We start from the raw sequence: 26,847 nt of genomic DNA on the forward strand, positions 1-26,847 counted from the left end.
TGGGTTGGGAATTCCAGGACATTAGCCCAGCGACAGTGAAGAAACGATGATATATCCAAGTCAGGATAGTCTGAACGTTGGAGAAGATGGTGTTCCCACACACTGCTGTTCTTTAGAAATAAGTACACTTAAAGTGAATGATTATGTTCCATTTGATTTGAAAGGTTAAAGATCATGAGTGATACGGAGGATTGAATACCTCAAAATACATGATAGGCAGGAGATTCACTGTTGTACCCAATTTATACATGATACCATCTGTGCCGTGTGTGTCTGAAAATGTGGGCCACTGCAAATCTGACCAGGGCTTCTTTTTATAGATAGCCATGGGAGCTGCTTAAAAAGGAGCAGAGGCCATAGGTTTGAGGACCTGCAACATTGGTGAGAGCATGTGCTGTGCGTGTGGCAGTCCTATTACAAACCAATTGGTAGTTCCTATGGAGACAACTTGAGGCTGTCGGGAGGTTTTCCTCCTGTTGGGCCAAGGGGAGGTGGAAGTAGGAGCTGTGTTCCGTGTGGTCGTGCAACACTATTCCCCCAATCCAGCCAATCCCCCGCCAATCACTCCTACTCCTGTCTCTTGCCTCCTAGTCTATACCTTCACCCAGGTCTAAGCTGAATGCCTCTGCTGCAGAGGCAAACAACCCACAATCCATCAGGCTACATGAAGGAGAGGTGCCTAGAGGCAATATAACACATCCCAATTACTGCAGTGCGAGCCAGGAACCAATTTGTCTTGTGTTTTGACCATCCTGGTTCAGAATTCTGGAACAGTACCATCCTTATCACACTCAGAATTAAATAATAATAACTATTTCGAATGATTACTGAGCCACAGGTATCATGTCAATACCATCTCTAGGCAACATGTGGCTAAACCTCAATGTCGTTGGGACTGTTACTTTAATATCTCAGAGTTCTATTACATTCTCTCGCCCAAATGATGAGACAGTAATGCAGTGGTTATTATCACTGCACTCGTAATGCTAATGCTCTGGAGAAAGAAGCATCTCACAGGACTGGTACTGAAAAGAGACAGATCGGTCAAACCTACAGGTTGGACAGGAAGGGAAAATATCCCATGATTTTGATGAACTGTAAAGATGGAATTTTGCAGAGTATTTTGAAATCTTTCAAACTATGTCATATGTAGATAGCTTGATTCAATTTGTTTTTATTTTTACTTCTTTACGTAACAAACTTCTGTTTTATTATTAAAATCAAATCTGCAGCCTTGTTTGCTTATGTTTCTGTGAAAGGCCACCATGTTACAAAAAAGACAATATATTTTAGATCAAACCAGAGTCATTCTAAAATCTGACTTGTCCAGGAACTACATCAGCTGGGATTATAACAACAAGGATACAATGACTGAATTATCCAGCTCTGTTGCTAAAGCAGGTGGGTGAGAACCAGCAGCAGCAAGTTACATTTATGTAGCCCCTTTAATGAAGTAAGGTTATTTAAATGCTTCACAAGAGGCATAAACTTAGAAGACCAATGCTGCCTGCATCTGTCTTGTGGCCTGTCAGAATGCAGCAATGCCAAATATTTTGAAAATTGAACAGATTACATTTGAGATCAATTAGTCAGCATTTGCAAAAACCTTGCATTAAAGTTTCATGGGGGTGGAGTAACTTTCCCTACCATTTATGCTTTTATATTGTATTTGCAATTCATTTAATAAACAAATGTAAACTACTCAAACAGTGAGACGTTTCACAGTGGTATAAAAACATGGACAAAAGCTGCTGATTTTTTTGAATAACAACATCAAAAACCCCTGGAAATTCATTGTTAAAGTTGTAGTTTCAAAGGTCAGATCACCTTCACTTTCATCAGTTAACCTATGCTCGGAACTATATTAGAAAGCAGAACAGTTTCAGATTACAATGACGCGCCAGGTTTTCACATGAACATGTATACAGTGGTGTTTTGGGCAAACACCATTAAGGGGATCTCATTATAGTAATGGAAAACAGTGCAGCAGAAACTGAAATCAACTCTTTTGTGTTTGTTCACTCCCCTGCTCTTTCACTTAAACTGCATATCATTTTCCTAGTTTATATCTTTTTTATTCATTCATTTTTGTTCAGACATGGGATGTGAGCATCATAGTGTGGACCTGTATTTATTAACAGTCCCTAATTTCCTTTGAAAAGGTCATGGTGAGCTGCCTGCTTGAACCATGTACAGTTAGCTTACAGTTAAGGGAGAGCCACAATTCTGTTAGAAAAGGAGCTCCAGGATTTTGACCCGGTGACAGTGAAGGAGCAGTGATAAAGTTCTCAGTCAGGATGGTGTGTGGTTTGGAGGGGAACCTGCAGGTAGTGGTGTTTGCATGTACCTGCACCTCTTGTCCTACTAGATAGCAGAGGTCACAGGTTTGGAAGATGCTTGGTTGAAACAGCCTTGGTGAGTTACTGTGATGCATCTTGTAGATTGTACACGCTGCTGCCACTGTGAGTTGATGGTGGAGGGAGGGAATGTTGAAAGAGGCATCAATCAGTTGGGGTGCCAATCAAGCGAGCTGCTCTGTCCTGGATAGTGTCAAGTTTCTTGAGTATTGTTGGGGCTGCACTTATCCAGGCAAATGGAGGAAATTCCATCACACTCTTGAATTGGGCCTTTAAGATGGTGCACGGGCTTTGGGGAGTCAGGATGTGAGTTAAGCACCCCAGAATTTCTAGCCTCTGACCTGCCCTTGTAGCTACATTATTTACATGGTGGGTCCGGTTCAGTTCCTAGTCAGTAGTAACCCCCACAAAGTTGATGGTGGAGGGGGAGGTTCAATGATGATAATGCCATTTAATATCCAGAGGAGATGGTTAGGTAGTCTTGTCAGAGATGGTTATTGCTTGGCACTTGTCACTTGTCAGCCCAATTCCGAAATATTGTGCAGTTCTTGCTGCATTTGGACACAGACTACTCCAGTATCTAAGTCGTCATAATTGGTGCTGAACATTGTGCAATCGTTAGTGACCATTCCCACTTCTGACTTTATGATGGAGGGAAGGTCATTGATGAAGCAGCTGAAGATGGTTGGACCTAGGACACTACCCTGAGGAACTCCTGCAGAGATGCCCTGGAGCTCAGATGATTGACCTCCACGACCATCTTCCTATGTGTCAGGTATGACTCCAACCAACAGAGAGTTCTCACTGACTCCAGTTTTCCTTGGCTCCATGGTGCCACATTTGGTTGAATGTGGCCTTGATGTCAAGGGCAGTCCCTTTCACTTCACCTCTGGAATTCAGCTCTTCTCTCCACATTTGGACCAAGCTGTAATGAGCTCAATTTAGTGGCCCTGAGGGAACTAAACCTGAGCATTAGTGAGCAGATTATTCTTTCATCAGTGCCATTTGATTTTGCTGTCAATGGTTCCTTCCGTCACTTTTACTGATGACTGATGGGGCAGGAATTGACTGTGTTGGATTTGTTCTGCCTTTTGTGTAGAAGATATATTTGGACAATTTTCCACACTGTTGAGTTGATGCCAGGCTAGGGGAGCAGCAGGCTCTGACATGCACATCTTCAGTACTATTGCAAGAATGTTGCCAGGGCCCACAGTCGTTACAGTATCCACTGTCTTCACAACTGTTAATTTGCACAGCTTTGCTACTACAAGCAAAACTTTACTATCACAGAGGGTGATTTAATTTGGCTGAAGATTACATCTGTGAGCTGGAGTTCTCAGGAGAACGCAGATGGATCAATCACTCATCAATGTCTTTTTGAAGGCTACAACTGCACCTTCCAAATTCTAAACACTTGTTGCATAAAAGTGGTCTTCTACATGCCACGTTTTGCCAAACATCTTAATTTTGTGCCCTTTGGTTACTGAGCCCCCAATTACTGGAAACAGTTTCTTCTTATTTAATTTATCTAAACCCTTCGTGGTTTTAAATGTTTCGATTAATCTTTTCTTAAACTTTTGTGCATTATGGAGGATTTACTGCTTTTTTTTAGCCCTCTGGCTAATAGACAAACTGCCTCTCAGGTGTCCAGCAGCAGCAGGATATACACCCCCACTTCCAGCTGGAAGGATTTGCTGAGCGATGAGACTATAAGACAGCAGGACATCAGGTCCAAGAACACAGTCAGGTTCAGGTTGGTTTAGAGAGATCACAGTTTGGGTCCTTCACCCAGTCACGTCGGAAAGGTCGGCTGAACATTTACTCAATAGATTACGTTTCGGAGACTTAGCAGAATTCTTGAGTAAACTAAATTACACAATCGAATTTACTTTATTCTTTTATGGGATGTGTGCATCACTGACAAGGCCTGTACTTGTTGCCCATCCCTATTTGCCTTTGAACTGAGTGACTGGCTGGACCATTTCAAAGGATAGTTAAGAGTCAACCACGTCGATATAGGTCTGGAATCATATGTAGGCTGGACCAGGTAAGGACTAGATTGCCTTCCCTATAGGCTATTGGCAAACCAGATTGTTATTTCCCCTAATGACATTCAATGGTAGTTTCGCAGTATTGAGACTATCTTTCAGTTCCAGATTTATTAATTGAGTTTAAATTCCACCTGTTACAGGGGTGGGATTTAAAACCTTGTCACCGGAACATCTCCCCAGTGCTCAGGATTACTGGTTTTGCAGCATGACCACCATCTCCTCTGAGGCAAAAATTAGTCATTAAATCATTCTGACTCATTATAGGTTTGATAAGCTAATGGCATGGTAATGGAGGGTGTAACTGCAGGTGAGGTATGAATGGGGCCTGGGGTGGGGCAATGGTTTTGCATCCAAGATGCTTCAGACCCTTCAACTGTCCAACAATCATGGCATTCTTGCAAACTATGTGACCAAGAATGGGGACTACAGGGCTGATGAACTACTGGAGTCCTGAGAGGCAGTTTGTCCATTAGCCAGAGGGCACTCTGCTTCACGGAGGACACCACAAAACCTCCCCCACTTCCATGTTGTTACCTGTTCCTTTTTAAAACCCTACAATTTGAGCCAGGCCAAACTCAAGACCTTGGGTGTAGTGAGACTGATTTCAGTACTGGGTGACCAAATTACCACCCAGACCACTGCTGTTTATCCCTGGCTGCACACCATAGTACGGGGGGCCATTAAAGTGGATGAGGAAATAGGAACATAGTTGTGGTAGGGGGTCAGTCTAATTTGGGAGATAGATACTTTTCTCAGAGCTGTGAGTATGTCCTGAAGGCTGTGTTGCCTGTGCCAGTGTTGAGGATATCTCCTCAGAGCTGGAGAAGATCTTAGAATGGGAGGGGAGGGATTCAGATATCATCTATTTTGGTACCAGCAACATGGATTGGAGCAGAAAGATGGTTCTGCTGAAAGAATTTGAACAATTAGGAGCTACATTAACAAGTAGAACCTCCAAGAAAGTATGTAATCTCTAGGTTACTAGCAGAGTCACGGGCAAACTGGCATAGGACAAACAAAGTCAAGGAGATAAGTGAATGACTGAGATTGGTGTGGGTAGAATGAATTTCTGTTCAAGAAGCACTAGCACCAATGTTGAGGTAGAAAAGAGGGAGTCCTGGTGGGATGGGCATCATTTGAACAGAGCTGTGACCAGTTCCCTGGTGAATTGAAAAAAAACTAGGGATGTACAGAGGTCTTTCCACGAATTATTGTAGGGGAAGAGATTTGGTAGCAGGAATTTTATGCTTGCAAAGCAAAGGGATATGGCAACATTACAGAGCAGCTATTTGAGTAATGACTCCAGAGTGGGACAGGAGGCAGTAGAGTATACAAATATAGAAAAACAGCAGCAAATAGGGTCAAAGGAGAAAAAAAGGCTAAATTAATGGCTTTTAAATGCAACTTCATATTTCGAATAAAATAAATGAATTAATGACAAAACAGAGGTTAAAGTGTATGATCTTAAACCATTACTGAGACATGGTTACAAGAAGATCAAAGCTTCAAACTAAATATTCAGGAGAATGTAGCTTTTCAAAAGGACAGGCAGGAAGGAAAAGTGATGGGGTAGCATTGTTAGTATGGGTGCAATAAATACAATAGCAAGAAATGACCCAGGATTAGAAGGTGTAAAATCTGTTTGGGTGATGGTAATAAATAACAAGAAGACAATGGTGGGAGTGTCTACAGACTCCCTAACAGTGGGTATACTATAGGAAAGAAAAGAAGTCAGGAAATAATGAGGACATAAAAAGAATGCTGCGCATTAGTCATGGGTGACTTTAATCTTCATGTAGATTAGAAATGTCAAATTAACAGAGGTAACCATGAGAGAGAGAATTCATCCAGTACATTCAGGACAGTCTCCTAGAATCATATTTTATTGAATCCAACTAGAGGGCAGGCTATTTTGGGTCTGGTAATGTACAATGAGGAAAGTTTAATTTACGTTATTTGAATGAGCTCAGAGTAACAGATTCCCTAGAAAATAGTGACCATAAGATGGAGGAATTTAGCAGTCAATGTGAGAGTGGGAACTATGGATTGAGCCAGCTCGGTGGCTCAGTGGTTAACACTGCTGCCTCACAACACCAGGGACCCAGGTTCAATTCCACCCTTGGGTGACTGTCTGTGTGGAGTTTGCACATTCTCCCCGTGTCTGCGTGAGTTTCCTCCGGTTTCCTCCCACAGTCCAAAGATGTGCAGGTTAGGTGGATTGGCCATGCTAAATTGCCTGTAGTGTTCAGGGATGTGTAGCTTAGGTGGGTAACAATGGGTCTGGGTGGGATGCTCCAAGGGTCAGTGTGGACTTGTTGGGCCAAAGGGCCTGTTTCCACACTGTAGGGATTCTATTCTAGAAGTAAATGTGCTAAACTTAAATAGAGATGAGGGCAGAATTGGCTGGGAAGTTGAGATGATTAAGTAACAATTGCAGATATTTAAGAAAAGAGCTTACGACTCACGACAAAAATATATCCCAGCACGGAAGAGGATTTTAGGAAGCGGGTAAGCCAACTATGGTAAACCAAGGATGTTAATAGTATCAAATTGAAAACAAAGCAAAAAGATAAAGTGTAGTGGTTAGTCTTAGAATTGAGAAAGTTTTAAAAATGACCAAGAAAAGGGAGAAAACAAACTTTGAGGGTAAACGTGCAACTAATAAAAAATATGGACAGCAAGAATGTCTTTGCTGGGGCAGTAATAATGGGGAAACGGAAAGTGGCGGTACTTAAATAAATATTAAATAAAACTTTGCATCAGTCTATCAATATTCACAGTACAAGATGTTAACTGCATTCCAAAATGACTAATTTATTAAGGAGCAAGAGGGGGAGAGGAAATAAATAATTGGAAAAAAATAAATAAACGGAAATAAAAGTAAGTAAGTGTATAATTGAGTAAGTGAGTGAGTGAGTAAGTAAGTAAGTAATGAAGTAAGTAAGAAATTTTAAAAATAGAGTCTAGGACCGGAGGACATTATTTCAGAATAAGGGGTTGTCCAGCTAGGATATAGATGAGGATTTTTTTTCTCTCAGAATGTAGTCAACCTGTGGGATTCTTTACCACAGAGAGTTTTTGAGGCTGGATCATTAAGTATATTCAAGGCTGAAATAGACTGATTTTCGATAAGTAAGGGAATTAAGTTTTGTGGAGATAAGGTAGGAAAGTGGAGTTGAGAATTATCAGATTAGCCAAGATCTCATTAATTGGTGAACAGACTTAAGGTCTTATGAATAAGGAGTGCAATAATTTGCTCCTGAATGTCTTTGAAGATGTACTGGTCTCCCATTTTCACCAGTATAAAATGATGGCCGCCTGAGATAGAATAAGCGATCTGCATAGTTACCGTGCATATTATTGCTCAGTGAAAACATTACAATGGATGTGGCACTGTTGAATACTGTGGACTTTGCATTCCCATGAAATCCCACTGTCTGCTATTAATCTAATTATCTCAATTTTTTAAGTAGTGTGGTTAAAGCCCACATGAACAAACGAATAGCTTTAAAAGTGCAATAAAACAATTGACTGGGAAAAGTAGGGTAAAAAAAATCCTCACATAACACTAGGAGAACTTAAACTAGCCAGTGAATTATAGGTTTTCTATTATCATGAATTATTTTGTTGCATTCTTTTATTCTTTGAATACTCTGCACACAGTATGCTTTCTAATTGATCGATTTATTGTTGTCACATGTACCAAGATACAGCGAAAAGTGTTGTTTTGCGTGCTATACAGGCAGATTGTGCCATACAAAGTGCATCAGGGTAGCAGAACAAAATGCAGAATACACTGTTACAGCTGCAGAGAAGGTGCAGAGAGAGAGAGAGAGAGAGAGACCAGAATTAACATTTGAGAGGTCCATTCTAAACTCTGACAACAGCTGGGAAGAAGCTGTTCTTGAATCTATTCAAATGTGTATTCGAACTTTGATATCTTCTGCCCAATGGAAGAGGGTGGAAGAGAGCATAACTGGAATGGGAAGAGTTGATTATGTTGGTTGCTTTCCCAAGATAGTGGGAAGTATATATGGAGTCAATGGATGGAAGGCTGGTTTGCCTGATGGATTGGGCTGTGTTCACAACTCTCTGTAGTTTCTTGTGGTCTTGAGAAGAGCAGTTGCCATACCATGCTGTGGTGCATCCAGAAAGGATGCTTTCTATGGTGTATCTATAAAAATTGGTAAGGATCCTTGTGTACATGCTGAATTTCTTTAGTCTCCTGAGGAAGCAGAGACATTGTTGTACTTTATTGCATTCAAATTGTAACGTATCTAAAGTGTGAATTAAAATGGTATCTTATCTGAAAAAATAAAGGCAGTTTGATTGTCTCCAGATGATTATGTTGAAAAATGTGTTCCCAAAACTAGTACCACATATTCTATCAATCATTTAGTGATGCTGAAATCAACATAGCCATAAAACAAGGGCAATGCTATTCCATTCACCGTTTCATTGTGCTCAAAGCCAAAATTGGAAGTGCCCAATTCGCTATTGAGGTGGGTTCTGTAAAGTCAAGCCTTGTGAATCACCTGATGTATACGTCATACGTCAAATGCAATCTCATATTGTGAGATCGATTGAGACCGTGGTAGTTGGTGTTTACGTGGCTTCAAAATGGCGGTACCATACTTTGAAGTTACCACTGAGGTTTGTAATTGAAAATATTTTACAAAAGTTTTCAGCGATTGCAACTTGTTAAGTTTGCTCTGAGGATTTTTTGCTGTTTTGTGCATGATGGGTAGGATTGAGCACTTCAGAATGAAGATACATACTTTATTTTGGTAACAGGCAACTGATAATTAAATTCAATGAAAATAAATAATTCTACTTACGACATTTTTTGTCTAATGACTAACATAACGGATGTGTGTATCACCTATTTGTAATTGTTTCTACTATTTGAAAATGCATAGAAAAAATTTTTGAGGTCTCTTGAACAGATTTCCTTCTGTGTATTTCACTTTATTAGATATCATACAGTTCTCATGTTTTATAAGTTAATATGGAGATTGTGTACTTTGTGGTGAAGATTGTTTAAAATTAAGTTCATGCATTGATGTTTCACGATCTCGAGAGGTTTGCCTGCACTGTTCCTTATTTCTTATCAGCCGAAGAATCTACACAAAGTGGCTGCTAACACATAGTGGTCAGGGTCAGCGGACCAGGTTGTGAATTTAAAAAGCTATAGCTCCTTTCACATTTGCATTATACTTCTCTATCAAAATATGCACTTTGGTTTTTTGAAAAATCTCTGTTAAGTTAGTTAAATGCTAACTATTATTAGGATTTCAGTTGCATCTAACTTTTCATCAATAGTGTGTTATTTGTATTTCAAAGAATGTTGGATAAGCTGATGTTTTGCTTCAATTTTGAGATTCAAACATAAGTGAATGTTTTGACTTCAGCTATCAAACGTCTTAGAAATGAAGAGTTTGTCTGCTAGCATCTTCTGAGAATAACATTCAGTGGGCTCTTAAAAGTAGAATGAATTTTCCAATCCTGTGGGTTTGTCAAGAATCTGCAGTTTAAATCACATTTTTTTTTGGAATGCTGCAGAATAAATGATACATTACATTTTGTTCATTTCCAGTAATGGAATCATTTGAGACAATCTAATCAGTTTTAGTCCTGAGATGTGGTTTAATCAGACACAGAAGCATTGTATAAATAGAGAAGCATTTAATTTTCCAAAGTTTCAACAAATTTATCCATTGAGCAGTGGGCACATAAAAGTTAGGAAGGTCTATGTTTTAATCCCTAGAGCGTGCTGCATGAGTTAATCTCAACAAGAGAGAGGAATGTTACAACTGGTATCATTAGAAAGGGAGAAACATCTCCCACTTTCAATTACTAATCAGTAGACATAGAAGCGGATGGTAACTTTTCTCAATGAGAGTGGAAGGAAAAGAATTCTAATCATATTAACATATGTCAACTGGAAAGCTTCTCCCTGTGGAACTGTATATATTGGTCCTTGGGCTATAGCAATCCATATGTATATCTCCAAGAAATGTACACACAGGGTTATCGAGTCTTGATAGACAACTGCAGCATTTCTTGCCTGGTGATCTTAAATTTAAAAGCCAATCTGATTCACTTGTGTCATTTTTAGGGAAGGAGTCTGTAATCCTGCTCTGGCTTGCTTGTGACTCCAAACACCCAGCAGTGTCACTGCCCTCTGCAATGGCAAAGAAAGCCACTTAGTGCTAGGGCTAGTAGAGAATGGGCAACAAATGCTGGTGTTGTCAATGATGACCAGATCCCAGGAATGACTTATTTTTATTTAAATGTAAGCAAACTACTGCAAATGTTGGAAATCTGAAATAAAAACAGAAAATGTTGGAAACACTTGGCAGGTCAGGTAGATCCTCTGGCGACATAGATAGAGTTAATGATTTAGGTCAATGCCCTTTCATCAGAGTTCCATAATCAGTAATCTTGATTTGATAAAATGTAGGATTTTGGTTCAGTCGAGGACTTTTTTCAATCAAGTTGTTAAGATGCAGTAATAAGCAAAATCTGTGAAAGCAGAATCCAATATAAATCAATGTGAGCCTGCTAGAATGTGTGTGAGTCAAATTGAAATATGATACTTAGGGGAGAGCACCTACACATTGGCAGTTTGATTACCACTTTTGGTGTAACTACTTTGTCATGACTTAAAGCTGATTCTGACATGGTTACCATCATAGAGATAGTCAAAGTTAAATTCTGCAGGGAACACCATTATTTCAGAGCTAATAATATCAAATGTGGCAGTTCATCGAGCATATATTGATTACTCTTGCCTGAACTACTTTTAGAGTCAAGTAAAAAGTTTGTTTCTTATAAGAAAAGATAATCTGGGGAGAATTCATTATGTTTAATCTGAGTTCTGCTTCAGCTCTAAATATGACCTGCAGATACGGTAGTCCTGGTTAGAAAAAAAATCTATTCATATACAGATGCTTAGATGTGGTATTTTGTTAACATTGCTATTATAATTGGATCTGTTTATTTAATAATAATCATAATAGACTTTGACTTCACTTGGCAAGGTAGAATTCACTGCTCTCCCATCTCTCATCAAATTTAAGAATTGAATCTTCAGAGTTGGTTGTATAAATATTTGACAAAATTGTATCATGTTCCCCAATATCCCAGTGAAAATAATAGACAGAGGAACCTCAAATAACTGAGTGAAATGTCTGTGTACCAATGTTATTAATTCCCAGGTTTAGACACTGGGCAATATTGTAGTTGACAGTTGCATAAATGCATGTAATCTCCTGGGACGAGGTGATTTTATTATTGTTCATCCATTTATTCTTTGGGAAAGGGACATATTGCTGCTGTGAACTATTTTTCATTGAACATTTGAGGAAGATGATCACAGTGAAGGAAGCTCTTTCTAGATTAGTTTTACTACAGGTTCCCAATATGCCACGTTAATTCTGATAAATTCATTAACTTTAGCAGGAATGTTGCCACTCAATGCTTGGATTGTATACAGGTAAAATGCCCTTGCACATTTTCTGAAGCATTACCAAAACCCAGCAGTATCAAGCGAGTAAGTCCAATTTATCAAAGATCTGTACAGAATAGTGCAAGGATTTCCCTGTTTATACCCAACTACACGATTAGTCCCTTTATCAAGGATGTGGTTAGAATCTTGTTGCACAAAGTACAAACGGGAAATCAGTGCTATATGGCAATTAGTCTTCCCTCTAGTTTTTATCCTTACTGTACACAATTCTGAGTTTTGTGCATGGTACATTGAACCACAGTGGAAGTCATAATGGCAGAGGGAACATTGATGATGATGTAAGTATGGAGTAATCCATCAGAGCTGCCATAAAACATACTTGATCCATCAAATTTAGCTCAGGTAATGGAACAATAGATTCTCAAATTTTGCCTGGAATGTGCTGTTAGTTCCCATTTGCAATGATATTGATATTGATGAGGGCAGAGCAGTAGACATTGTTTACTTAGACTTTAGTAAAACCTTTGACAAGGTTCTGCATATTAGAGTAATTAGTAAAGTTCTGGGATTCAGGGTGAGCTTGCCAATTGGATATAAAATTGTCTAAATGTCAGGAGACAGAGGGTGATGGTGGAGGTTTGTTTTTCAGACTGAATAAGTACATGAGTAGGAAGTGTTTGGAGCAAGATGGGCCAAGCACAGGCAGTAGGACAAGTTTTACTTCAGGATTATGGTCGGCATGGATATGTTGGACTGAAGGGTCTGTTTCCGTGCTGTATGACTCCATGACTCTATGATGTTATGCCTTGCTCATGTCCAACTCTCTAAACTGGGCTGTTAGGAACCAGCATTAAGAATAGTACAAACTGTTATGGATCTTGTCTTGATCAGTATTAGTAAGTCAGCACATTTTCAGTATTGTTCTGCACTGCATTCTCCAGTCCACACACAAATAAATGATGTAACTGAAAACAATGGTGTCACTTAACAGTTTCAATGCTTCAGAGGTCTAAATAAAGGGCCTCCTCTACATCAGGGAAGCCAAGCGGAGGCTCGGGGACCGCTTTGCAGAACACCTACGCTCGGTTCGCACTAAACAACTGCACCTCCCAGTCGCGAACCATTTCAACTCTCCCTCCCATTCCTCAGACGACATGTCCATCCTGGGCCTCCTGCAGTGCCACAACGATGCTACCCGAAGGTTGCAGGAACAGCAACTCATATTCCGCTTGGGAACCCTGCAGCCCAATGGTACCGATGTGGGCTTCACAAGCTTCAAAATCTCCCCTCCCCCGACCGCATCCCAAAACCAGCCCAGCTTGTCCCCACCTTCCTAACCTGTCCTTCCTCCCACCTATCCCCTCCTCCCACCTCAAGCCCCACCCCCATCTCCTACCTACTAACCTCATCCCGCCCCCTTGACCTGTCCGTCCTCCCTGGACTGACCTATCTCCTCCCTACCTCCCCACCTACACTCACCTTTACTGGCTCCATCCCCGCCTCTTTGACCTGTCTGTCTCCTCTCCACCTATCTTCTCCTCTGTCCATCTTCTATCTGCCTCCCCCTCTCTCCCTATTTATTTCAGAACCCCCTTCCCCTCCCCCATATCTGAAGAAGGGTCTAGGCCCGAAACGTCAGCCTTCCTGCTCCTCTGATGCTGCTTGGCCTGCTGTGTTCATCCAGCTCTACACCTTGTTATCTCTTTGTTTTTAGGGAAATTGTTTGAAAAGTGAATTTGTGATGTGGTGCTGTTGACCAAGTTTAAATCTTACAAGTAAGAAAGATTAAATACCATTTAAAGATAAAATTGACTTTGTGCTTTGTAAGTACCGTGAAAATAAAACTGATTTTCGGGAAAAAGTATTGAGAGTCTGACCTATGTTAGTCATTATAAGTTCTTTATTTGTCGTTAAAAGGATTATTGACCTGATTTTGTTTTGGGTGGGTACAAATATGGGGAGCACTTTAACACATTCACAGAAACATGAAGTCACTTTCAGACCTTTTCAGATGTTTGGTCCTTCGTAGTGGGAATCCCCCAAGGAGGTTCAATAAAATAACTTCCCTTTATTTCCATGGTTGACTGTGCCTTTCTGAGCACTTTTATTGTTACAAAGTTCTAAGTTTTAAAAGTGACTTAATTGCTTTCTTCTCCATCTTGATCCCTTAATGACCCATCCCTCTACCCTGGCTTGCTCCAAAAACTTCACAATTATGACTTATTTCACCAATTTGCACAGAGTCAACTTTCTCATCATTGTGATATTGTGCATAACATTAGCAACTCATGCACAAAGTCCTGTCTCATTGTCGGTCATTTAGAGCAATCATACTTGTTAACAGTGACACCACAGGCAGATGAGATCTGACCAAGCAGTTGTGATGACAATTAATGGTATCAGTTTATGTGTTTTATAACAGTTGGAAGCCTACCAACCTTCATTCACAACTGGCGTGAATAAGGAATGGTCTCCTGTGATTTAATTGCTTGCTGACTGGTATTTGTCAGATACAGAAGTCTATGTGGTTGTGAGTAAAATGTAGGACTTAAATTTATTGAGATGGTTAAGATCGAATTGTAGCAATGTCACTCAATCGTTCAGTGCAATCTGCATGCTTAAATTTACTAAATCAATCTCTAAGCCTCCTTATGCTTTGGCATGGGGAAAATATCATAGACAACAACTTAAACGAATATAATTCCTTTAATGCAGCAAAATATCACAAGGCATTTCGAATGCTCTCACAGGAGGGCATAAAAAATAAATTATTTAGTGGTTGTAAAACAGAAGTATATTGTTTGAAAGCTTAGTATCAATGAATGCTGAAGAATATTATCACACTTTTAAAATTACAGTTAGCATTTGATGCCTGCTCAAAACACAAAAAAAAATCCATTGCAAGTTAAGTTTCACATTACACAGCTCATGAGAGAAAAAGCTACATTTGGTTTTTTGATCAAGTCAAACATACCATTCCTTTAAGAATACATGCAATTAACATCAGTTTTAAATGCAATGAATAGATAGAAATCTCAATTTGCACATCGCGGTCTCAATTAAAAGATTTTTTGTGACACAACTGGGATATTTCAGTGCCACATTGTTATCAATGTTTAGTGATAAAATGGTGGCAAAGATACATAACTTTATAGGAGCAGTTTGTTCAACCTAATCACATAACCAAATGCAAATTTTGTCAGACTTCTAGTGCAAACATTCATTTTGGCAAAAGAGCTGAAAGGTAAGTTAGACTATGCACCTTGGGAGTAACAGGAATAAATCCAATGCCTGTTTAAGAATTTAGATGAAAAGCTATCAACTTGCTACTCAGGAGTTAAACTATCATAGGAGATCAGCTGTGCCTTAAGGACACTTCCATTGATTATAACGAATCTAAAAAATGGATGACCAACTCAGCCTCAGTCACAATTAGCAAGTTGAAAATCTACCTTTTAAAAAAATGAATTCATAATCTGATTTTGGGATTGAATATAACAGCACATGGTACTGAACAGAAATACAACAAGGAGATGTTTAGATTGTGCCATCTTTATTCATAAGTTGAGATGAATCTCGTTAAAGTGATACTCTTCTTTCTTCCTGACAGAAACCCGTGCAACCTGTGGATGACCCCTATGGTATAAATGCTGTCATTGTTTTTGGAACTTTCTCTGTCCCAGTGGCAGACATGTATCCTGAAATGATACATTTGGAGTAAGTGTAACTGCTTTATGTTTTATCGTGTTGTCTTCAAACAGGCCATATACTTTTGTAAATTCATTAAAAACAAGTTCTCTACACTTAGAGTTTCATTTCATATTCCTTGCAACTACTTCCAATTCTCCTGAAGTTCCCATTGATCTTCAGGGCAACATTCCATAACGCATGAAAATCATCATTATTCCTTTAACATATATGCACTCTGTGTTCCATGTTCAACTTCTCAGTCTCCCAACTGTCCACCCTACATAAGCTCTAACATCTCCAAAACAACACCAACCATGTGCCAGCACCTCATTAACACCTACCACTTTGAACCTCTGTTCTCAGATACACACTTTGGCTCTACATCTTATCATTCATTTGATTCAATGCCATCGTTACCTACATGGTGTTATGCTAGTCTACTTCCACAGTCATCCCCATCCTTATATCCCACCTGGTCTCTCACATCATCTATCTTGTTGGTGAGACCTCTGAAGTACTGTGTAAAGTTCTGGTTACTTATTATAGGAAGGATATTATTCAACTGGAGAGGGTTCAGAAAGGATTTACCCAGACATTGCTGGGAATGGAGAGTTTGAGGTATAAAAATAGGCTGGATAGGCTGGAACTTTTTTGACTGGAGCATAGGAGGTTGAGGGGTGATCTTATTGAGTCTTTTAAAATCATAAGGAGCGTACATTAGGTGAATGACAAGGGTCTTTTCCCTATGGTGGGAGAGTTCAAAACTAGTGGGCATATTTTTAAAATGAGAGGAGCAAGATTTAAAAAGGACATGAGGGGCAGTTTTTTTTTACACTGAGAGTGATTTGTGTGTGGAATGAACTGCCAGAGGAAATGGTGGATGCAGACATAGTTACAATGTTTAAAAGATGATTGGATAAGTTCATAAATAGGAAATGTTTGGAAGGATATGGACCAGGCGCAGGCAGATGGGACTAGTTTAGTTTGGGAACATGACCAGCATGGACTGGTTGGACTGAAGGGTCTGTTTCCATGCTACATGACTTTGGATCCGTAACACAGGCTTCCTACTCCTCACCATTTTCCAGCTTTCCAATGTTGGATGTTGAGTCTTCAGCCATCTCAGCTCTATTTTCTGGAATTCACCTTAATCTCTCAACAACCAACTCCAAAAATCTTATTTTCAGCTGCACCTTTTTTTTTAATCTTCCAATAACACACTTCCTTCCATTACTGATATCTGCTTATCCTCTATTCAGTGTCTCACTGAAGTGTTCACTAACGTAGAGTTGTCATAGTCGTAAATGCAAATTAAACCATTACATCAAAGCATGATCCCACCAATAACTTCCCCTGACTCGGAATCATGTTTGTTATAAAGTGGCCGCTAATCTTACAGAAACATCCCAACCGCTTCCGTATCTTTAGTAGAAAACAAAATACCTTACTTTAAATATCAAATGCTATTGACTTCATTACCACGTGTATCCTAAAGGTGTTGTAAAGCTCAACTGCCCAAAGCTATCTTGAGTTAATATGTTTTTCCTCCACTATTAGTTTCCTTTTGAACAGTTAGGCTGAGTAACATCACCAATTCCAATGCTTTTTATGTTTACTGTTGGAATAACAATAATTGGAACTGTTGAAAAGGGGTCATGCCTGGGTGTATTGTTTCTACTTACAAAGGAGAGGGTCCTGTTCCAGCAGGAATGTTTCCAGCACATGTAAGTGATCCACACTCTGAGTCAGAATGATAATTTTATATTGGTCATTGATATAATTCTCAGCACAATTAGGGTTATTTCGCAAGCAGTGTGCAGTAATGTTTGGATAGACAGTAACGTTCATCCAAATTCTCGGCAATTGGCGTTTGAAAAGGGAAATAGGTGGTGAAACACAGCTGGTATGAAACTGTTAAATGATAGTTTCACTACTTGCTAGCTGTAATAAAAAAGTATTGATGTCAAGACCATATTATATACTTACACAGGCGAATTAAGAATTAAGTTAAAAAATATTGTGGGATCATTTTAACTTTTGGGGATTGTGTAAAACAGAGGAGATCAGGGAGTTATTATTTTAGCTCTTATAATATGAACACTGAGATGGGGTTCTGACTGAGAACAATTATCTGGAGATTTATTCTGAGAGCAACTAAATGGATTACAACACTATCAGGCACATCTATATAGTCTGGGTCTCTCAATTAAGCAAGCTGACTGACTCACTGATATTCTTGATAGATTCCAAAGTACAGAGACAAGTATTCAAAATAGGGCTGATACCCGTATACATAAATGTCACGTGACACAATGTCACACTATTTCATGGTACGAGTTCACCCTTAGCTTTCATAAAGTTGCACATTTGCCTGATCATGGATACACACAATATCACAACTATCAGATTAGTCGCCTTCAAGCAATCTCCAACAGAAACAAAAATGAAGAGAGGTCAAAAGGAGATGGAAGCAGAATTAATGGTAACTTTCTAAAGGAAATTGGATAAACACTTGAAGAGGAAAAAGATGCCCTCTTGCTACAGGGAAGAAATAGGGTAGTTGGATTAACTTTCAAAAAGCTGACACAAACAAGATCAGTCAAATAGTTGAGATAACAAGGTGTAGAGCTGGATGAACACAGCAGGCCAAGCAGCATCAGAGTAGCAGGAAGGCTGACGTTTCGGGCCTAGACCCTTCTTCAGAAAATTTTCTTCATTTATGATCTTATTTTGAAATTTCTTTCAGGCAGAGGTAATTCTTAAGACATTTATCAAAGCCTACAACATTTCAATAGTCCCGAGATTGCTCATCTGTAAAATCCATCCTCACTGTTGTTCGTTGACTTTCCATGGCTATTTCAATGTTTCCATCGAAACATTTCATGTAGGATTAATACAGATCAATCAGATCAATCACAACATCAGCAATCCTTCATATGTATCACTTTTTCTACATTCTGATAAGATTAAAAACTAAATTTTCCTCTCATTTTTCAAACATCTTACCAGCTTGATACCATTGTCTTAGAATTGATTCCAGTGAACAATTTACTTGTAACAGTCGGTGCAAGATGACAATTGCATTTAAATTTCAGAGAGACAACAGTTGAAATTCCTGAACCCGAGGAAGAGAATTCTGCATCTTAGGCTGCACCAATGTAACAGGTTAGTCATCAACCTTTCACTTTTTTTTACTTTCCTTGATTTACAACTCTTTTCAAGACTGAAAATATCCATCGAATTGTTAATAACAATGAAGGAATCAGAGAATTATTTAGTAGGGAGCAGTTGGTAATTACTCTGGAAGGGACTTTTAATGTGAATAAAAACAGAGAATGCTGGAGAAACTCAGTAGGTCCAGCAGTGTCTGTGGAGAGAGAAACAGAGTTAACATTTTGAGTCTCTTCTTCGGAACCGACACCACAGGACTTTTAAAAGGAATTTTTAACAGTTTGTTTGGGTAGTATGTTTAATAGATGAATTGCACAATTGAGTATTTATATATAACTTTGCCTATGTGAAGGCAAAGACTATGCTTAAGGTGGTTGAAAATTGTGTGCTCTACATATATTATTTTAAGGTAGATTTATTGGCAGGATTTCCTCTACTTGCACCCAATTATCTAGGATGCCATACAGAGGAAAATCAGATGGAACCCCTTTAACAGGTATACAGTCGTTCTGCCAAATTTGTCTTTAATCAATCTGCAAAGGTGATCCAATATGCCCTGAGTGGACGGGCAGGAAAATTGGTCTAACACTTCAGCATTCTTTTTGAGACAAATGAATATCCATCAGTCCTCTACTCTCCCTCCCAATTGTCTGAACAATGAACATAAAATGTGCCCTAATTTTGAGACTCTTCAACAAAAGGCCCAATGTTTAAAATTACTGCAATATTCGCTAAATTCCAGAGATGGTCATCAAAGTATCTTGATTTCTCAAAACAGTATATTGCTCCCTGCAAGAGTGTCCATGTTATGCATCTGTTACTGAATCCTAACCATAAGGAACACTAGAAGAGGCATGCTTAACATAATGATTTATAGACATTGAATCATTTTTGATTTGTTTTCAGTTCGTTTTGGATGAAATAATATTATGAAATAATATTTTGGCCTTGACTTTTAACTTGGCTCATTTGGTGTCAACTAAAGGTGTGGGGGGTGTGGGTGAGTTAAAATAAGAGAAGTCACTTATTTACACACTCTGGCCCAACTACTGACCTACAGCATCCCAATGCTCAGCATTCATTTTTGTTTCAATGTATTTCTAAGAAGCACATTGTGGATTTGTTATACATTAGAAAGTGCTGCATAAATGTCACACAACGAAATGTCTGCTATTGTGAATGTTATTGTGAACAGTACAAAATTTGGAAATTTAATAACTTCTTGCAAATGAAAGAAACTTAGAAAATAGTTTGAGCCCATTGCATGAGTAAATATTGCCTACCTGTTTTCATCTTAATTCTACAGTTATAAAGTTCCCTCTCATCCTAGTGTTGTATTACATTTCCCAAGATTAATGGAGAGACAGGCATCCAGCAATGTACTGCCACTGTTTAATTCACAAATAGGAGATATACAAATAGTGGTTTGTGGTTTTTCACCTTTTAATTCCTCCTTCCCACTCAGTGAGAAAGCATGCTTTCTTCAGATCCTAGCAATACATCTTTCTGTTATTCCTTGGCCAGAGAAAAACATGGCAAGTCACTTCACAGGAGCATTAAAAATTAAAACTTGACACCAAGCCACAAAAGGAGAAATTACAGCTGGTAATGAAATTGGATGGTCATTGAGGTGGAGTTGTTAACATGGACAGCATTTGCTGGCTTTGTTTTGGTGTATTAATGAGTTCGGGAAAAATAAGGTCCTGCTGTTGTTCGGGGCAATTTCAGATTACAAAGCACGGCAACTACAAATGCAGGTCAGTGTGGGTTGAAAATTGTTTCCAAACCATTTGCAATTAAAGCCTGAAGCCAAACAAGAAAAAAATTGCATTTATATGTCTTGTCAAATATGTATGTCATCAAAACTAGCAGGCATAGGTTTAAGGTGACAGGGGAAAGATTTAAAAGGTATGTAAGGGACACTTTTTATCACAGTATATGGAACAAACTGCCAGAGGAATTGATAGGGGTGCATACAATTATAACATGTAAAAGGAATTTGGACAGGTACATGGATAGGAAAGGTTTAGAGGGATAGGGGCCAAATGCAGGCAAATGAGACTAGTTCAGTTTAGGAAAACTTGTCAGAATGGATGAGTTGGGCCAAAGGGCCTGTTTCTGTGCAGTATGACTCTATGACAGCAAAAGGCTTTCACCCAGATCCCAAAAGGGTGAGATCTATAGTAGCATTGTGGTGAGAAATGTTTAGCAAAACATTTGCCCAATTTGTTGTGTGAACCAACTTACTGCCAAGGATGTGCAGTGGTTTTGGGCCACAGAACAATAAGCAGCATTCACTAAAATTAAGTAACCAGTGCTGAGGTACTATGACATTAATGAGATGTCAATGTGATGCCAATGTGTCAGGATTTGGAGCAACACTTATGCAGCAAGCACAACTAATTACATTTAGTTATTGTCTCTAATTGTGAACATTTTCACTAATATTTACTAGAACAGACAAAGTGATGTTTGATTCCAACCACAGGGCACTTCAAAACATTTTTCCTCAAACTGTGACCATCTGCTCTGAAGCATCTGCAAAGAATGTTACTCTGGTTAGAGATACCATCTGATTGGGTCAGACAAGAAAGGAACAGACAGATTGGGTCAGACAAGAAAGTGGAATTTTTTGGCCTGCTGTCAAGAGTTGCACTCCTTTTGAAAGGGTTGAGGATGCTAATACAGAGTGAGAAATTTTCCAGATTCAATGAGAAGCAATAGCCAAACATCAGAAAATCATCAACCCATCAGAGACATTGGAGAGAGAGAAGGGGAGAAGCTGAAGTGGAGCCATTAAACTACCAAGGAATTAGGTTGAGTCAGAAGAGAAATGCAATATTGACCAAACATAGGCAATGAGATTAAGTACCTCATCGACTAGAGCAGTATATGTAATAAGTATCAAGCAAACCAAGCAAACCCCAATACGTATACAGCAGACCTCATCAGTCTAGTAGGAACTGCTTCATCTTATAACCGTAGACCACTTTTCTGACTGTTGGGAGTTAGACCAGCTGATTTTAATGGCTATCTTTGAAACTGTAGAATGCCTGTAAGAACTCTTCAGCCAATATGGATTTCCAGAGATGAGTGACAATGGTCCTCAGTTCAGAGTGAAGAATTTAGCCACTTCCTAAATAATTGGGTAATTCAACATTATGCATCTCCATAATTTTCCTAGTCAAATGGTAAGGCTGATGTGGCAATGAAAAATGCTAATAGAATCATAAAGAATCTAAGCAGAGTCAACATAGGTCAGTACAGGGCATTCTGAGTGGAGAAACATATCTAATGAAGGCATGGCATATATGAAATCAAACTGTAACTAAATTACCCTTCTAATAATGATTAAGCTGCTGATGGTAGAAGTAAAAATACGCATGAGTTTCAAAACCATGGTGAAACAGCAAAAAAGCCAAATTTCAGTTTGACAAAACCGCCAAACCATTTCAGAGTTAAGCACTAGAAAGCCAGTCAGGGTACAAACCTTCAACACTCTCAACAAGAGTCAGCCCAAGTAGCAACTTGGTACCAGTATACACCTCAAGGTTACACTGACAGGATTGAAAAGCTAGAATGTCTCAACCACAGGAACATGAGCACAACTAGAAAAATTGTTCCTTCACTGCAGGCAGCCAATCGAGAAATTGTGAACTCATCATATGCATAGACCATTCATCAACCATTCATCCCAGAGGTCCACGGCTCCCTAGCAAATGAAATGGAACAACAGTTACCATGACAACTACAAGTAACACAGTGGTACTCCCCAAAGAGGTCACATTACCAAGACAAAAAGCCAAATGAAAACCAAAAACATTGCTTATGTGCACCAATAAGGAAATAGCACAATTTAGAGATTATGACCAGATTTTCAAAATTAGGCCATTCAACCCATTGAGTCTGCTCCACTATTCGATCACGGCTGATATGTTTCTCAACCCCATTCTCCTACCTTCTCCCGGCAATCCTTGATTGCCTTACTAATCAATCTCTATCTTAAATATATTAAATGATTTGGCCTCCACAGACTTCTGCAGCAATGAGTTCTACAGAATAACCATCCTCTGACTGAAGAAATTCCTCCTCAGTTTTCTTTAGATAGAAAGGACTGAAGGATGAGAAGGTGGGTAGGTGAAAATGTTTTGGCCTTGTTGGGACAAGTTTTTCTCTCCTAATCTTAATGATCTTTGAGCCTGGAGTGTTTGAAAAGATTGAGAGCAGTCAATGACAAAATAATCCTTAGACAAGTGCACAACGAAAACAAATCTGTTTTCTGTAAATCCTCCTTTGAAGTGACTCTCGTGAATTCTGAGGAGTGGCCTACCCTCTCTAAAATGTAGCATTGTCGTAGTTAGAGATTGGCACGAAAGAAACATGATCAGTAGAAAAGCCACAGCAATAAAATTCATTTGAAATGTAAGAATGTAAAATTGTAGATTACCTGGATTGGATGTACTATGGCTGTGTTATGCCGTGACATGTACACAGTCACAAATTAAAGTAATAAAACAGATCCTGCAGTATACAGACCATTACTGATGATAAGATAGGTATAATGTTACTACTGTTAATCAAGATTTATAAAATAGTGAAGGGACAGGACTGTTTTTTGACTCAGTTATTTGAACTGGTTGGATGAGGGATATTACGAGCAGGGTGACGTTCTCCAGTTTATTACAGTTCCAGATGGGACAGCCTGAATCATTAATCTCCCACATGAGGAGGGATGAATTGGCAGCTCTTTATTGAGACACCACCCCGATTGGTCATGGCAACGTTAATTTAACAAAGATCACTTCCCATTTCGATACCTTTTCCCAACCAAAGGAATTTAGCTTTTAAAATGAGCCAATTTAAACAGGTTTTCTTGATAAAAGAGTGAGTTTATTAGTTACTAACCATGAGATAACACAACACACAGTCATAGAGCTTAGGAATAAGATAAACTTTTTTTTAAAAAATGCATCAGTCTGAGTCATTTGTGAAAAATAATTGCAGCCATTGCATAGGATGATACTAGAAGCATTAACATTGGTGCTTGAATAATCAACTTCAAGATGCTTGCCTCATTTGCAGGATTTAAAATTCTTTTACATTGATTCCTTTTGACGGTAGCTGCTTAGCAGCACTCAGTGTGAGGTATACTGTTTCTCCTTTCTTTACCTGCAGTGCAGGGGTGTTTAATAGTTTTTCTCAAACTGTTATTTTTATAACACATTAGTATTTCTGGCCACTTGTATGCTGAGATCAGGATTGAAACTTACTTTTAACCCCTGTCCCTATGTCCACTAGACAGGGGAAAAAAGACAAGTTTGTCTCTTGCTCAAAATGCTATCTTTTTCTCCCATTATGTTCAAAGTCTGGGAAAGTTACGGGAGACTTCTGTTCAGTTTGTAGCATGTTTGTCTGTATGATGCTTCATTGACACCTTCAAATGGAACATTCCAGTATTCCTCTCCAGATAGCCACTAGATTCACATCCACTGTCATCGTTTGGCTAAATAAGTTCTCCTTTGAAAAATACATGTTGGAATTAAAAGAGATAGTTAGAACTGCCAATACTGGAGTCAGAGTTAACACAGTGTGGAGCTGGATGAACACAGCAGGCCAGGCAGCATCAGAGGAGCAGGAAAGTTGACATTTCGAGTCGGGACCCTTCATTTCTGAAGAAGGATCCTGACCCAAAACGTAAACTTTCCAACTCCTCTGTTGCTGCCTGACCTGCTGTGTTCCTCCAGCCCCACATTGTTGGAATTAAAAGTTTGATAGGTCTGTAGGTAATCTGGATTATAAAATGAGAGAGAACAAGGGGTCATGTCAGATATGTTATGTATGTTAAAATTATGTTAATTTACTGACTTAATTTGTGATGGACTGCTATTACAACCAATCCACAGTACGATCATTCCTGACACTACAACACTGCCATACGTGTATGTGATAACAACTGGCAGAAAAAGACCCACTGCTCTGTCCAGCCTGTCACATATAAATTTGATCACCAATGCATCATGATGCTTCCTTTCCCTCAGATGCCATGTGATCTCTTTTGAAGAGGTAAAAACAAAAGATGAAAATCCAACTGGATAAAGTCCTCTCCAATTGCTTTAGGGGATAAAAGCTGGTACAGGTGATCACACTGACCTTGATTTATATGACAGGGCACCATGCTCTTGTACAAGGTCAGTTCCCCAGACAGAAACAGTCTGTTCTGTAAAAATACAGCAACTCAGCACACTTGAGACAGCAGCCCATTTATTATTCTTTAGGAATAAAAGGAACATCCAATTTAGTCCTACCTTTCACTTAATTTGTAAACACAATTACTTGTTTGCCCTGACCCAGCCTACTGATACATTGTTCAGTTGATATGAATGGTCCAAATAAACACAATCTAGTTTTGGCATTATCTTATGAATCTCAATCAGTTCTCCTCTGAATATACTCTGTTGGGATTAAGGTGTTTTACAGGGGGGAATCATCTTTTAGACCTCGTCTGCACCTTTTCCAAAGCCTCAAAATAATTCACCTTCTGAGGGGATAAAACCTTAACAACATATTGCCATGGAACCATGAGATCTTCTTTGTCCACCCAAGAAGGCAGACAAGATCTAGTTTTAACAACACGTCTAAGAGACAGCCCCTCTGACACTGCAGCACCCCTTCAGTACTGCAATGAAGTGCTGGCTACCTACTGTTGCTCAAGTCACTGGAGTGGGACTTGAATTCACAACCTTGACACAAAAGGAAATGTGTTACTTACCCAGCAACAGCTGACATCCGCACTGTTTACTTTCATCTGCTATTTCAGGCACCCCATTTTCCTGCCCAAGGTTTGCACAAGATCTCAAAACAACAAGGAAAGCGACATTAATTTGGGGAACATTTTTACAAGTATGATTAGATATCACGCAAAAGATTGCCATTACACCCTAAATCATCAGGACAAATTTCTTTAAATCTTCTACATTGAGCATGAAAGTCATCATAGTCCCAGAGGACCATAGGGCTGCTCCCTCATTAGAGATAGACAATGGATAGTGACTTTAACCTGAGGGTCACCACATCTCAGGAAAGGGGAAAGGTTGAGGAGGCATGGCTTTCATGGTGACCTCTACCTTGTGCAACATCTTGTCAGTTACGCCCAGACTTCCAACAAAGCAAATTTGTAACTATCCACTGAAGGTGTGTGAGAGCAACCACGAATGACTCACTCTTTAACTTATTTCACCACCTGCAAGCATCTCCCTTGGGGTTGGGAAATCTAACCTGCTCCAACACCATTACCACCACCACTCCCAGGAATTCCAGGTGCAGCCCTTTACTCAACTGTTCAATCATGACAAAATGTACAAAAAAGTTAGTATATTTTTAAGTGATTATAGAATGCATTTAGAATAGCTCTAGTATATGAACTTTCAAAATTCCTTTCAGAAGTAAATAAATACATATAAAAGTAAAATACTTGTAAGATAAGGGTTTGGTTCCTAAATTAACATCTGTTTTCCAGTTCCTAAAATTGGGTGTATTTTATGGGGCTTTATGTTGTTTATAACACTGCACTATGTGCATTATACATGTGTAAACATCCCAAGTTGATTTAACCGAGGGAGATGGTACTGCACCTGTTCATGATTTAACAAATGTTGTATGCATTCAAACTTTGCAGTTACATATTTATATTTACTTTTATTGTTTTGGACCTACCAATATCCAATACCACCACAATCTAAAATGGGTTTTTGTAAACCACTTGACTGTACAGGGAAGACTCTTTATGGTTTTAAGTGTTCATAACTTAATGCATTAAACGTACTCACCATCAGAAAAATTTGAGCTACTTTGCACGTTTAGGGTTTGTTTTTAGGAGCAGATAGTTTCACCTGCTCCTGGTATTTCTCAATTCCCAATACACACCATTGCTCAACAGGGAAACGCATCGGAAACTGAGCAACTAGAAAACAAGGAGAATTTGAACAAAAGGTACTGTGTCTTTATACAGAGGTGGTCAGTGACGTGTTCTGGTAACATGAGACCCGTTCCCATGCAAATAGGAAGAAGGAGAATAGAACAGGGTGTTTCACCCTTGAACCTACTCTTC

At 39.1% G+C, this 26,847-nt stretch overlaps 2 long non-coding RNA genes across 3 annotated transcripts in view; one reads left to right on the top strand and one right to left on the bottom strand.

Moving 5' to 3' along the window:
* LOC109930292 overlaps positions 1–26,847 on the top strand; it is a 67,638-nt gene that overhangs the window by 32,609 nt on the left and 8,182 nt on the right. For both annotated transcript variants that reach the window (XR_002260671.2, XR_007264867.1), the window contains exons 2-3: positions 15,490–15,596; positions 18,665–18,734. This is a non-coding gene — a long non-coding RNA (uncharacterized LOC109930292). The remainder of the gene's footprint in view (positions 1–15,489; positions 15,597–18,664; positions 18,735–26,847) is intronic.
* LOC125486183 lies at positions 23,855–26,698 on the bottom strand. The gene is made up of 3 exons (XR_007264868.1): positions 26,567–26,698; positions 25,510–25,592; positions 23,855–24,257 (listed from the first exon to the last, which is right to left on the bottom strand). It is a non-coding gene; the product is annotated as an uncharacterized LOC125486183 (long non-coding RNA).

This window comes from Rhincodon typus, chromosome 26 (genome assembly GCF_021869965.1).
Source record: "Rhincodon typus isolate 14 chromosome 26, sRhiTyp1.1, whole genome shotgun sequence".
Classification (NCBI taxonomy): Eukaryota; Metazoa; Chordata; class Chondrichthyes; order Orectolobiformes; family Rhincodontidae; genus Rhincodon; species Rhincodon typus.